This window comes from Pecten maximus, unplaced genomic scaffold, assembly GCF_902652985.1.
Source record: "Pecten maximus unplaced genomic scaffold, xPecMax1.1, whole genome shotgun sequence".
NCBI lineage: Eukaryota > Metazoa > Mollusca > Bivalvia > Pectinida > Pectinidae > Pecten > Pecten maximus.
In genome coordinates this window covers 1-12,059 of record NW_022979394.1, presented here as the reverse complement: position 1 = coordinate 12,059, position 12,059 = coordinate 1, and the positions used below count along the sequence as shown (strand labels likewise).

Here is a 12,059-nt window from a genome sequence, read left to right as displayed (position 1 = left end):
AGATCATTTGATTGAAATAATAGCAAAAGCATATTTCAAAATTCGGGATCCATGGGGTTGAAATATGCACTACCAATCCTGCAGTGTGCTTGTGAATTTGTGTATATTGTCATGAAAACCGGGCTAAATGACTGACACTTACTTCGTTTGTGTTTTATGTGTTTCTTTACAGCTGAAATAATGTTTCTTGCAGAGTCTTTTATGGTTTTATCTGTGTGTCGCACAGAATCTTTTATGGTTTCCTCTGTGTGTCGCGCAGAATCCTTTATGGTTTCCTCTGTGTGTCGGGCCGAATCTTTCATGACTTTCTCATTGGATACGCTGGTTGATGAGATCGCTTCCTTAAGATATTCAAATTGTTTTAAATGTTCATCTCGAGAGTCTCTACGCCATTTCTCTAGTGTAAACTGCAATCGATCCATGTCTAAATGTGTTTTTTCATGCTTAAGCCGCTCACCTTCTTTCCGATGAGAAGGGTCGCCTGTTAAGCGTTCAAAGGCCATTGTCAAAATATCCCAGAGCTTATCAAACTCATCTTCAGCGATTTTAGCTTGTGTATTATGAGCCAAATGATTTCTACAAAGTTTGATTCTCAAAATATCACTTCCTGTTGACTTACTACTGTCTGCAGGGAACTTGTCTAGGTCAGTGACTGGTTTTACGCCAGGAAATCCCTCAAAGAGTATGAAACAAAGCGCCGTAATATCTAGATCGCTTATGTTGACGTTGTCCCCGGGTGGATATAGTTCTTCTAAGCGTTTCTGACTCAGCTGTTTAATTTTTCTGTTTTTCGTTCGAAACTTTTCTTTCCTGTCTTTCATGAATTCATGAAAGATTGGTCCTTCTAACTCCAGACATATCAAACGGCGTAACTTGTTTGCGTCATTCAAACCGTTTGAAATGTTAAAAACTAAAGAAGCGACATCGGCTACGTCTGCGGCATCCAATCTGTCTAGTAACATATAATCGTCTGCGTTGGGAAAGATCCTTGCAACTTGGTTCTGGCTCAATTTTTCTCGGATTGATGTTTCTCTTTTGAATAGCTGATACGTATATAACATATCAACGACATACTTAATAAGTACTCTTTGACCAGTTTGTATTACGTATATCACTAAATGTGCGAAATTATATTCTTCCTGTGTAAATGACGGCATAGTTGGCGTTGTTTGAATATTGTATGATAGATCTGAAATAGAAAACAAATAGTAATATTTTATTCAGTTATCATTTACTGTAAATACTTGGCCAAATGACATAACCCAAAACCTTTCTCCTTGGGTTAACGGTAAGACGAAAAAGCGGCAGGGCCATAATAAGAGAATACCGACGTAATAAGAAAACTTCTAAATTCATGAAACGAGAGCAAATATGCACAAAACAACAAGGATGATTAATCTATGTGTTTCGAAAAGGCAAGCGTCTTCTGTTTAGTCGACGGCCATTGACATACAAATAAAGGTAAAAGTGTATTCAGATTGTAAATACAAGATATCAGGATTCAGCCAATTTGTCGGCTTTTAACGTTCATTACACATAAGATCTAAAGACTAAGACGAAGATCCCTAATTTTGATTTTAGTCTCAAATAATGCCACAAACGTGTTGGACAAGGGGATGTTACTCGTACATATCATTTACAGTTTTAAGCATGTGTTACATGAATTTTGCGACATAATGGAACCCAGTGGCCTAGAACAAGGGTCAATCTCATTCCACAGCAAGTTGATATTTGACAGAAAAAAATGTTCGAAGTAACTTTAAAGCATTCGACCATTAATAGGTTATTGCAATCAAAGTCAAACCGGATATGTCATTACGTAGCGATAGCCCAAACAACAATAAACAAACCGACATGCAGGGGTACAGGTAGCAAAAATACCTATGTTTGTAGATTTTGAGATATCGACGAATGTGTGAGAGAAAAAGATCATATATGTTTAAAATAGACTCGGACAACTGAGACCCCACCAATAAAATTAAAAAAAAAAACCAATATCAATCATAGTACGTCAGGATTCCTTGACATCAATAACACAATATTACATGGGGGCGACAGGATAGAAGAAATGTCCGCTTGGGGATTCCACTGTCTCATCCCGGTGTCCCATAAAATTCTGATCCCCAGGAAATACTGACCAGGGTCATTATTTTATGCATAAAATATTTATCCCCTCACTTCCTCTTCATATTTTGTTTATTTTTAAACAAATTTTCGAAGGAGGTGTGTAAGTGAAATAAGTTTTTACCGACAGTAAGATTATAAAACTCCATCAATCATTGAATTTTTCATTGATTTAATTTGTGATGCTGTAAAATTAATTCGATATTGAAGAACTGAACATAAACACCATGCTGCCAAGTAGGTGACCATAGGTAAAGTTTTCTAATTGATTAGCATGCATGCATCTATATTTAATGTATAGTAACATTAATACAATTATCATTTGCCAAAGATATACATGTAGCACCCCCCCCCCCCCCCCCCCTCCCAAAAAAAAAAAGGATGATTTTATTTTGTCCTTTAATGAGGAACTTGACAACATTATTGTATGATTATTTGAACAATTTAATTAAGTGAAACAAGTGTTATACCAATATAACTATTTAAATAAATCCATGTTTTTTTTTTAATATATATTATTACTGATAATATTTATATTGTGTACATCAAGGTACGATGTGTATTTTCACTTGCTTGCAGAGCAATTAAAAGTTCTTTGTGCGAAATGAAAGGACTTATTTTTTGTCATCACTGTATAACATAGTAATAATGATAATGTAAATCACATCATAATTTATGGATGCATACAAATGTATAAAAAAAGAATATATGAGTATTTTACAAAAAAATCATGTATTTCATGGATATATTCTTAGTAAACCAAACATAGGTTGGTCGTATACATTGTGGGAGTGGATAGGTGTGTGTTATAAAGGGGTATTAGTGAATATGTATTTTATGGGGGTAGGTCAGTATTTTATGGGAGTACATATCACTTAATTGATGATGATATGTATATTATAGGGGGTAGGTCAGTCTTTCATGACAGTATGTATTACTTAAACAGTGATGATAAGTACATAATCAGGGGTCGGTCAGTATTTCATGGGGGTAAGAGAGTATTTTATGGGAGTAGATATTTCTAAGTTGGTGATGCTATGTATATTATCGGATGTTGGTCAGTATCTTATGGGGGTATGTCAGTATTTTATGTGAGTAGATATTACTTAATTGGTGATGATATTTATATTATAGGTGGTAGGTCAGTATTTTATGGGAGTAGATATTGCTAGCGGTGATGATATGTATATACTTTAGGGTAGGCGAGCATCCAATAGGCCCATGAGAATATGTTTTTGACTCCTCAAAATTATGTTTGACTCTTCGATGTGAAAACTCAAGTGCATTTGTCAAACGTTTTGAGCCTAGATTTCTGAGAAACAGAAGATGTGTGATAGAGGTTGTTACTGTAGGAGGATGTATGATTGGGGTTGTTACTGTAGGGTGATGTATGATAGAGGTTGTTACTGTAGGAGGATGTATGATAGAGGTTTGTTACTGTAGGATGATGTATGATACATGATGTTACTATAGGAGGCTGTATGATAGAGGTTGTTACTGTAGGAGGCTGTATCATAGAGGTTGTTACTGTAGGGTGATGTATGATAGAGGTTGTTACTGTAGGAGGATGTATGATAGAGGTTGTTACTGTAGGAGGCTGTATGATAGAGGTTGTTACTGTAGGAGGATGTAGGATAGAGGTTGTTACTATGAGAGGATGTATGACAGAGGTTGTTACTGTAGGAGGATGTATGATAGAGGTTGTTACTGTAGGAGGCTGTATGATAGAGGTTGTTAGTGTAGGAGGCTGTATGATAGAGGTTGTTACTGTAGGAGGCTGTATCATAGAGGTTGTTACTGTAGGGTGATGTATGATAGAGGTTGTTACTGTAGGAGGATGTATGATAGAGGTTGTTACTGTAGGAGGCTGTATCATAGAGGTTGTTACTGTAGGAGGATGTAGGATAGAGGTTGTTACTATGAGAGGATGTATGACAGAGGTTGTTACTGTAGGAGGATGTATGATAGAGGTTGTTACTGTAGGAGGCTGTATGATAGAGGTTGTTAGTGTAGGAGGCTGTATGATAGAGGTTGTTACTGTAGGAGGCTGTATCATAGAGGTTGTTACTGTAGGGTGATGTATGATAGAGGTTGTTACTGTAGGAGGATGTATGATAGAGGTTGTTACTGTAGGTGGCTGTAGGATAGAGGTTGTTACTGTAGGAGGATGTATGATAGAGGTTGTTACTGTAGGGGGCTGTATGAAATAGGTTTGTTACTGTAGTATGATGTATGATAGAGGTTGTTACTGTAGGAGGATGTATGATAGAGGTTGTTACTGTAGGAGGCTGTATCATAAAGGTTGTTACTGTAGGGTGATGTATGATAGAGGTTGTTACTGTAGGAGGATGTATGATAGAGGTTGTTACTGTAGGTGGCTGTATCATAGAGGTTGTTACTGTAGGGTGATGTATGATAGAGGTTGTTACTGTAGGAGGATGTATGATAGAGGTTGTTACTGTAGGTGGCTGTAGGATAGAGGTTGTTACTGTAGGAGGATGTATGATAGAGGTTGTTACTGTAGGAGGCTGTATGAAAGAGGTTTGTTACTGTAGGATGATGTATGATAGAGGTTGTTACTGTAGGAGGATGTATGATAGAGGTTGTTACTGTAGGAGGCTGTATCATAGAGGTTTGTTACTGTAGGATGATGTATGATAGAGGTTGTTACTGTAGGAGGATGTATGATAGAGGTTGTTACTGTAGGAGGCTGTATCATAGAGGTTGTTACTGTAGGGTGATGTATGATAGAGGTTGTTACTGTAGGAGGATGTATTATAGAGGTTGTTACTGTAGGAGGATGTATCATAGAGGTTGTTACTATAAGAGGATGTATGATAGAGGTTGTTACTGTAGGAGGATGTATGATAGAGGTTGTTACTGTAGGAGGATATATAATAGAGGTTGTTACTGTAGGGTGATGTATGATAGAGGTTGTTACTGTAGGAGGATGTATGATAGAGGTTGTTACTGTAGGGTGATGTATGATAGAGGTTGTTACTGTAGGGTGATGTATGATAGAGGTTGTTACTGTAGGAGGAAGTATGATAGAGGTGGTTACTGTAGGAGAAAGTATGATAGAGGTTGTTACGGTATGAGGGTGTATTATAGAGGTATAGTTACTGTTGGAGGACAGGTATGATAGAGGTTGTTACTATAAGAGGATGTATGACAGAAGTTGTTACTGTAAGAGGCTGTAAGATAGAGGATTTTACTTTCAGAGGCTGTATTATAGAGGTTGTTTCTATAACAAGATGTATGAAAGAGGTTATTACTATAAGAGGATATATGATAGAAGTTGTTACTATAAGAGGATGTATGATAGAGGTTGTTACTATAAGAGGATGTATCATAGAGGTTGCGTGTTACTGTAGGAGGTTGTAGGAAAGAGGTTGTTACTGTGGGAGGATGTAGGATGGAGGTTGTTACTAAGAGAGGATGTATGATAGTTGTTTCTATTAGAGGATGTATGATAGAGGTTGTTACTGTAGGTGGCTGTATGATAGAGGTTGTTACTGTAGGAGGATGTATGATAGAGGTTGTTACTGTAGGTGGCTGTAGGATAGAGGTTGTTACTGTAGGAGAGTGAATGATAGAGGTTGTTACTGTAGGAGGGTGAATGATAAAGGTTGTTACCGTAGAAGGATGTATGATAGAGGTTGGTGTTCTTTATTGGGGACTGTTTCTGGCATATAATAAGATGGTGATGGTATGAATTGTATTCACATTAGAGATCTAATATATAATGGGAAAAATTGGTCTCTCTATTATTCAATTATTCATCCTATTCATCAAACCATGCAATGTGAAGTATTTTTTTCTACACAAATTATATGTATGTATTAAGTAAAATTGGTAAATATTCTATCAATTTTTTGAAGTTTTGGGGGCATCCAGGATTTCAGTTTTTGGGAAAACAGGATGACAACTTTATGATAATTGAATTTCAGTTGAGGCATTTATTTTATTTATTTAGATCATAGTTTGAAATTAATATTATCTATATACATGTATATGCTCATATAAGCAAGAAAAATATACTTGAGCTCTTCGATATTCTTTCACGTGCGGGGGAATTCAAAATATCTCTGCCGTTGGTCGCAAAGCGTTCTAGTGTTGAACATGATGCAGTCACGCTAGTATCCGCCTTCGGCCCACGTTTGCCGAAGGGTTCATTGTGGTTTCTCCAGTTACTAAAACATTATTCTTATTGTATTCTATTGTATTTCCAGTACTTCTTATATATATTATGTGATTGTATTTGTAATTTTTTGTGTTTTGATAAAGGGGCGGATTGCCTTGAAAATTTAACAAACCTTATTGAATTACTTCTTAGCCCCATATATATATAATACATATCATACATCCTCCAACAGTAATATATACAATAAAAACAGTTATTTGATCCTTATGGACGGAATAAAAATTTTAAAACAAAAAAAAACTTAACAACGTTCTCTTAGCGTTTTCTTTCCATCTTTGAAGTTCTTCAGAGAGGTTTGTTTATTTTTTGAACTAATTATGACGTCAAATATTGGGTGGCGTAGATCGTGAGTTCGAGGCCCGGTCAGGGCACGAGTCAAAAAGTTGTCTTCCTTCGTCATTTGTGCTTCGTTTTATTCTTGTAATGTACAGAAAATGCAGATGTTAGACATAAGACAGCATTGAACTTTCTTTTGTCAAAGTTTAAGAATCAATTAATAAAGATAATCTGAGATGTATATATATAACTTACTTCATTTTCATTTGTATATATATATATAGTTATACAGATTTCTGATATCATATCCTTGTTTATTTAAATCAGAAAAATATATAGTATATCATGTTAAAATGTACAAATATAGATAGATTAATTGATACTAAATCATAAACACTAAACATTCTTTAGCCATATACCTGGTAATATTGTATAGGCCTGAAGACCACACCTGAGTGCTGGTCACCTATGGCAACTAGTCATGATCTCACCTTTGCAGCTGATTATAATTAGCCCCCTGGCCCTATCCTCAGGTGTATGATTGACAACCTGTTTATTTCTTGTATGACTGGCATCTAAGAATTATGTATAAAAGCTTAGATGATTTAATAATGCTGTCAAGTTTGCTTTTATGTAAATTGCTTCATCACAATGTAGGGGGGATCAATATCTTATGGGGTAGGTCATTATTTTATGCATAAAATACTGTCCCTGGTCGCTATTTTATGGGGGATCAATATTTTATATGACACCGGACCCGATGAATGATTCTATAAATACATACAAGTCTATACACATATCATAAACGTATTAACAATATAAACACGTATTGACAATTTATGTATGTAACGCCTTTTGTCCAGTTATGCCAGATATGATAAGATCCCTCGGAATTAACAGTTTGTTGTTTACTTCAGTTGTTTCAGTGGTAGTCTATTCTAGCAACAGAGACAATGAGAAAAAATGGCGGATGGAACCGAATAAATATCTGACACGAATCCAACAAGTAATGTATATATATGACGTTGCTTGACTATCTCTAGTTACTTACCTGTTTGTAATATATTGCTGTCACGATGTCATGCCGACTCTTAATAAAAATTAAGTGTTTGCCATCTGAATGTACGCAAAGCCATTGGAGGTGGTAAACGGGTACGCCATTATCAAAACTTGTTCACGATTTCCACCCATGAACTCAAACATAGATATGACAAATTAAGTCATAGATATATTTGGGAATCCCTATATTGACGTCACCGAATGTATAATTAAGGTATATGGTTCTACGATGTGCCCATGTCGTCTATATGAGGCAACAAGGAAAATGAATATAATTTAGCTCCAATGCAACTGTTTCTGGTCGATAATTATTCAAATATGTCAATTTATATTGAAGCTGATCATGGCATTAATGATAAACTTAGGATTTATATCATCTGGACCATAGCTTTCTTTTTCTCGTTGCTACTAATGCTAATGACGTTTGAATGTCACCGTGTTGATTTGCTAATGCAGAACATATGCTGACCATCATGATTTTATGGAAAGATAAGTCCTGCTTTGCAGCGAATTAATTGTTAAGGAGGTAAATGAAACCGACACCATCGATTGGATTTCAGTATTTGAAATAAATAAAACAGAACTTGATGCAATGTTGGTGAAGTTGTTGTCTTTACTTTTTGCTGGCAATTGTTTTGTATTTTTGTCATGTGTGACTAACAAGGCAACGATAAAACACAAAAATAAGATATTTCATATTTAACATTGATCAAAAATAGTAATACAAATGTTCTGTCATCTTATAGATTTTAAACGTTTTGAAGATCACATATGCAAGCAGATGCATATTTAAGTACTACGTGATTGATGTGACCTGATTATTTTGATTTTCACACAAATCTTTCCTTTAGCTCATCCATTTGGTCGTCGGTATTGTTTTTCATTCGCAATTTTCTGTCCGGGTGCCCAGTTTCCGATTATTGAAATCAATCGAATCGTCCATTTACAAGAGAAAGCGTTCTGGAGGATATCACAGTGTTTTCTGAAGCAATTTTTAGCAAGCGAGCGACTGTTATAGTTGACAGCACATATATTTATACGTGAGAGTTCTGGTCAAAAGCTCCAGCGATTCCCCTACTGTGGCCAGAAGAATCGGAACTATTTAAAGTTCATGAGCATAGCCCTGCCCGATCGTTACCTTTTAGGTACAGTAGGACCTAATCCCGGAAGCAGTAATGATGCGAAGATTACAAAAGCTATCATGGATAGTCTCTCCTGGCTGGTGATAAATGACAATGCCAATGTTGATCGAAGGTTTAGGGATGGCAGAAATAACATGATGACATACAAGCTAACATAACTAAATCCAGACTGGTAGTGAAGTCATACCATGGACACTTCAACAATTGCTGTTTTCAAAACAAAACTTGCTTCCAACTCTTTCATTGATGTTAACGATGCACTCCAGAATAGTAAGAACCTGTCTGAATGGAATCTGAGGACCCATATATGACCATCAGAGCGAGACGCAAATGATTTGGTGCTGGCTAACAAAATGAAAGCGCCTTGGTATTCACAACACATTATCTCAACTTGAGCTAGATCTTACCAGACAGGCAAAGTCTCTATATGTTAAACTAGATGCAACTTTCATACGTTAGAATACAATACCTTCGAACAATCTACTGTAGGATACTACATGCAATAGAAAACCAGTAAGCCTTTGCATCCAAAAGTCAAATGGAATAAGACAAACCTCATGAAAAGAAGATATTGCTACCAACCGTTATTTTGCAGGAATTAGATATGGTCGACTTGGACAATTATAACTACGACGTAGACCAACACTGACGTGGTCAATTATATCTCAGGACGAGGAAGCCATATTGGATTCCAGATTAGATGACCAGATTCCATATCTCCTGTTCCTAATGTAGTCAAAATTGTAACTTCTTGCTTCGCATATATACTATCTAACATGTTATTATGAACATGTTCATACTTAATTTTCTATAAAAAAAAATCATATTGTACCTTTTTTTTGCCAAACCAAGAAACTTTGTTTTCGTTTTTGGAGCAAAAAGGGCGCTATATTCTTGCGTATGTACATGTTTGGAATAAAATACCTAATTTTAAACTTAGAACTACGGAGGCTACCAATAGCACATACAATATTTGCTTCTTAGGGCATTTTGAAACCCAGCCTTTATAGATATTTAATTTAATATTATTATATATACTTTATAAATGACTCTTAAGACTCATCCGTTTGTGATACGTTGTTTATGATGATCACGATTTCATGCCGACTGCTGTTTAAGGATAAAACAGCTTTTGAAATCCGAATGTAGGAATGTAGACATATCCGAGTGGTGTGTGGTACATGGGGTACATTGTTACCAAAAATAGTTTAAACTATCACGTGATAATGTATTTTTATACCGTGAGCTCAAGCATAGATATGTTCTTTTCATATGGTAATTTCTATTGAAGTAACTGCGTAAATTACATCAGCCAGGTAATTTTATTTCCGTGTTCATTGTGTTAAAGGCATTCTGAAATACAAAATTCGAAACTGTGACACTGTGACCATAATAAGCTGTATAATTATATGACTCATCAATCCTTGTATACGACGTTGTCAATAGAAGTGACAGCATTGTGCTGAACGTAACGCAACTACATATTTAGTTGGAATCAAATGCAAATGTTTGGTCTATGAAACTGTGGTTCAATTTTGTCAATTGATATTTCAGTTTATTAGGATGTAAATAGGCTTATGACAAACTGAATATTATTAAATCAGAACCATTACTGTCACTTTCCCTTTGGCACCATATTAGCCTCTACTGAAATCGGTGATTACATTTCAATGGCTTTGTTTACTAACTCAGAACATGTGTTAACCATGATGATTTTATGGAAAGCTGCGTCCTGTTGCACAATGAATAACTTAGCTGGAGCGGTTAAATAAAACTGCAGCAACAGCATCAATCCAGTATTTGAAAACGAGATTTCGGTATTAAGCACAAAATAAAAAAAATATATCTTAATGCATTTTTGGTAAATTTGACGCCTTTAATTACTTCTTTAATGACAAAGAGTTGAAATGCATTTGAATCAATTTTTCAATTATTTGATGGCTGATGTATTTTGTCCAGTATTTGCCGATTGGAAAAAAAATACCAAGACAAAATAATCCTGAACAAAAGAAAAAAATATATGTTTGACATGGTACAAAAATAATATAATAAGACATCCTGGATCAGTCACAGATGGAGATTTTCGCTCGTCCTGAACATTCTTCATAACATATAGATCACATACAGATGCAAGCAGATCTATATTGTAGGTATTGATGTACTCCCGGTTTTCTATAACCTCATTATCTCGATCTTCACACAAATATCTCCTCTAATTCGTCGCTTCTATTGTCAGTATCGTATCCAATTCGTAATCCTCTGTCGGTGTGCTGAGATTCTGATAATTGAATGCTATCAACACGTCCTGATACATCTGTTGAAGCGGTCGAATTACAGGAACTGGTGATAAATCAAAACAATATTTACAAACTAAACCACTTCAATGTAAGAACAAGAAGAATGTGAAATTGCTTTAATCAATCTTTAAATATCAATGAATTTTTCACTGAAAAGAGATATGAAAATAATTTTATCTTATATGTGCCTTCAGTTCAAAATAAAAAATGTAAAAAATGAATGGCAGGTATTTCATTGTTTTGAAGTCAGCAATAACTTGAAAGTGTAAAATAAAGCAATAATATTGTGGAGTACCTCAGTAAATGGCGTTCTGATTCTCTTCTCTGTCTGTAGTTGTCGCTGACAATGATTGACTTTTCCTGGTCCGTGTCAGGTACTTCAACCTTAGATTATTGAAGAAGACTAGTCAGTAAATGTCTCTACTTGTAAGTTTGTATACAGTTGATTGTAAGCCTATATAATATTATCCAGTATTATTATGGATCTTTATGTATCAAGGTAACAAAGCCGTAGACTAGTCACTGTGTACCGACATTGGTTACTGCTGTAAAGATATCACATTCTGTTTGATTTTCAATTGATGATTTGAAAAAAAAAATGTTTCAAAAAGTAATATCTATATTCAATACTCACTGTTTTGTATTTATCTATATGACATTGTTTGATTTGAACTGTTACATTTGTTCATTGAAGTTTATGAGCATATTGATTTTTTTATTTACCAAAAACTATTTGAACATAAAAACGAATATTCATACATACGCCACAAAATATACAACTTTTGAAGCAACTGCTAATTGAAAACCCCTTTTGTTTCTTTGAGACAGTGCGATCTAGCAAAGTTTCGGCTTCTGTGTTTAAATTTAACTCGTTGTTATGTGCTTCTTCTTGACTGTTTGGATCCTGTAATAAGAAGCAATGTTTATTAGATTTAGTTATCTGTAAGTTATTTTTTG

The 12,059-nt window shown here is 35.1% G+C and overlaps 1 long non-coding RNA gene across 1 annotated transcript; it reads right to left on the bottom strand.

Annotated features, from left to right (window-relative positions):
- Positions 1-10,108: 10,108 nt before the first annotated feature.
- LOC117318579 lies at positions 10,109-12,049 on the bottom strand. Its single transcript, XR_004530408.1, has 3 exons — positions 11,866-12,049; positions 11,398-11,486; positions 10,109-11,145 (listed from the first exon to the last, which is right to left on the bottom strand). It is a non-coding gene; the product is annotated as an uncharacterized LOC117318579 (long non-coding RNA).
- Between the last annotated feature and the right edge of the window lie 10 nt (positions 12,050-12,059).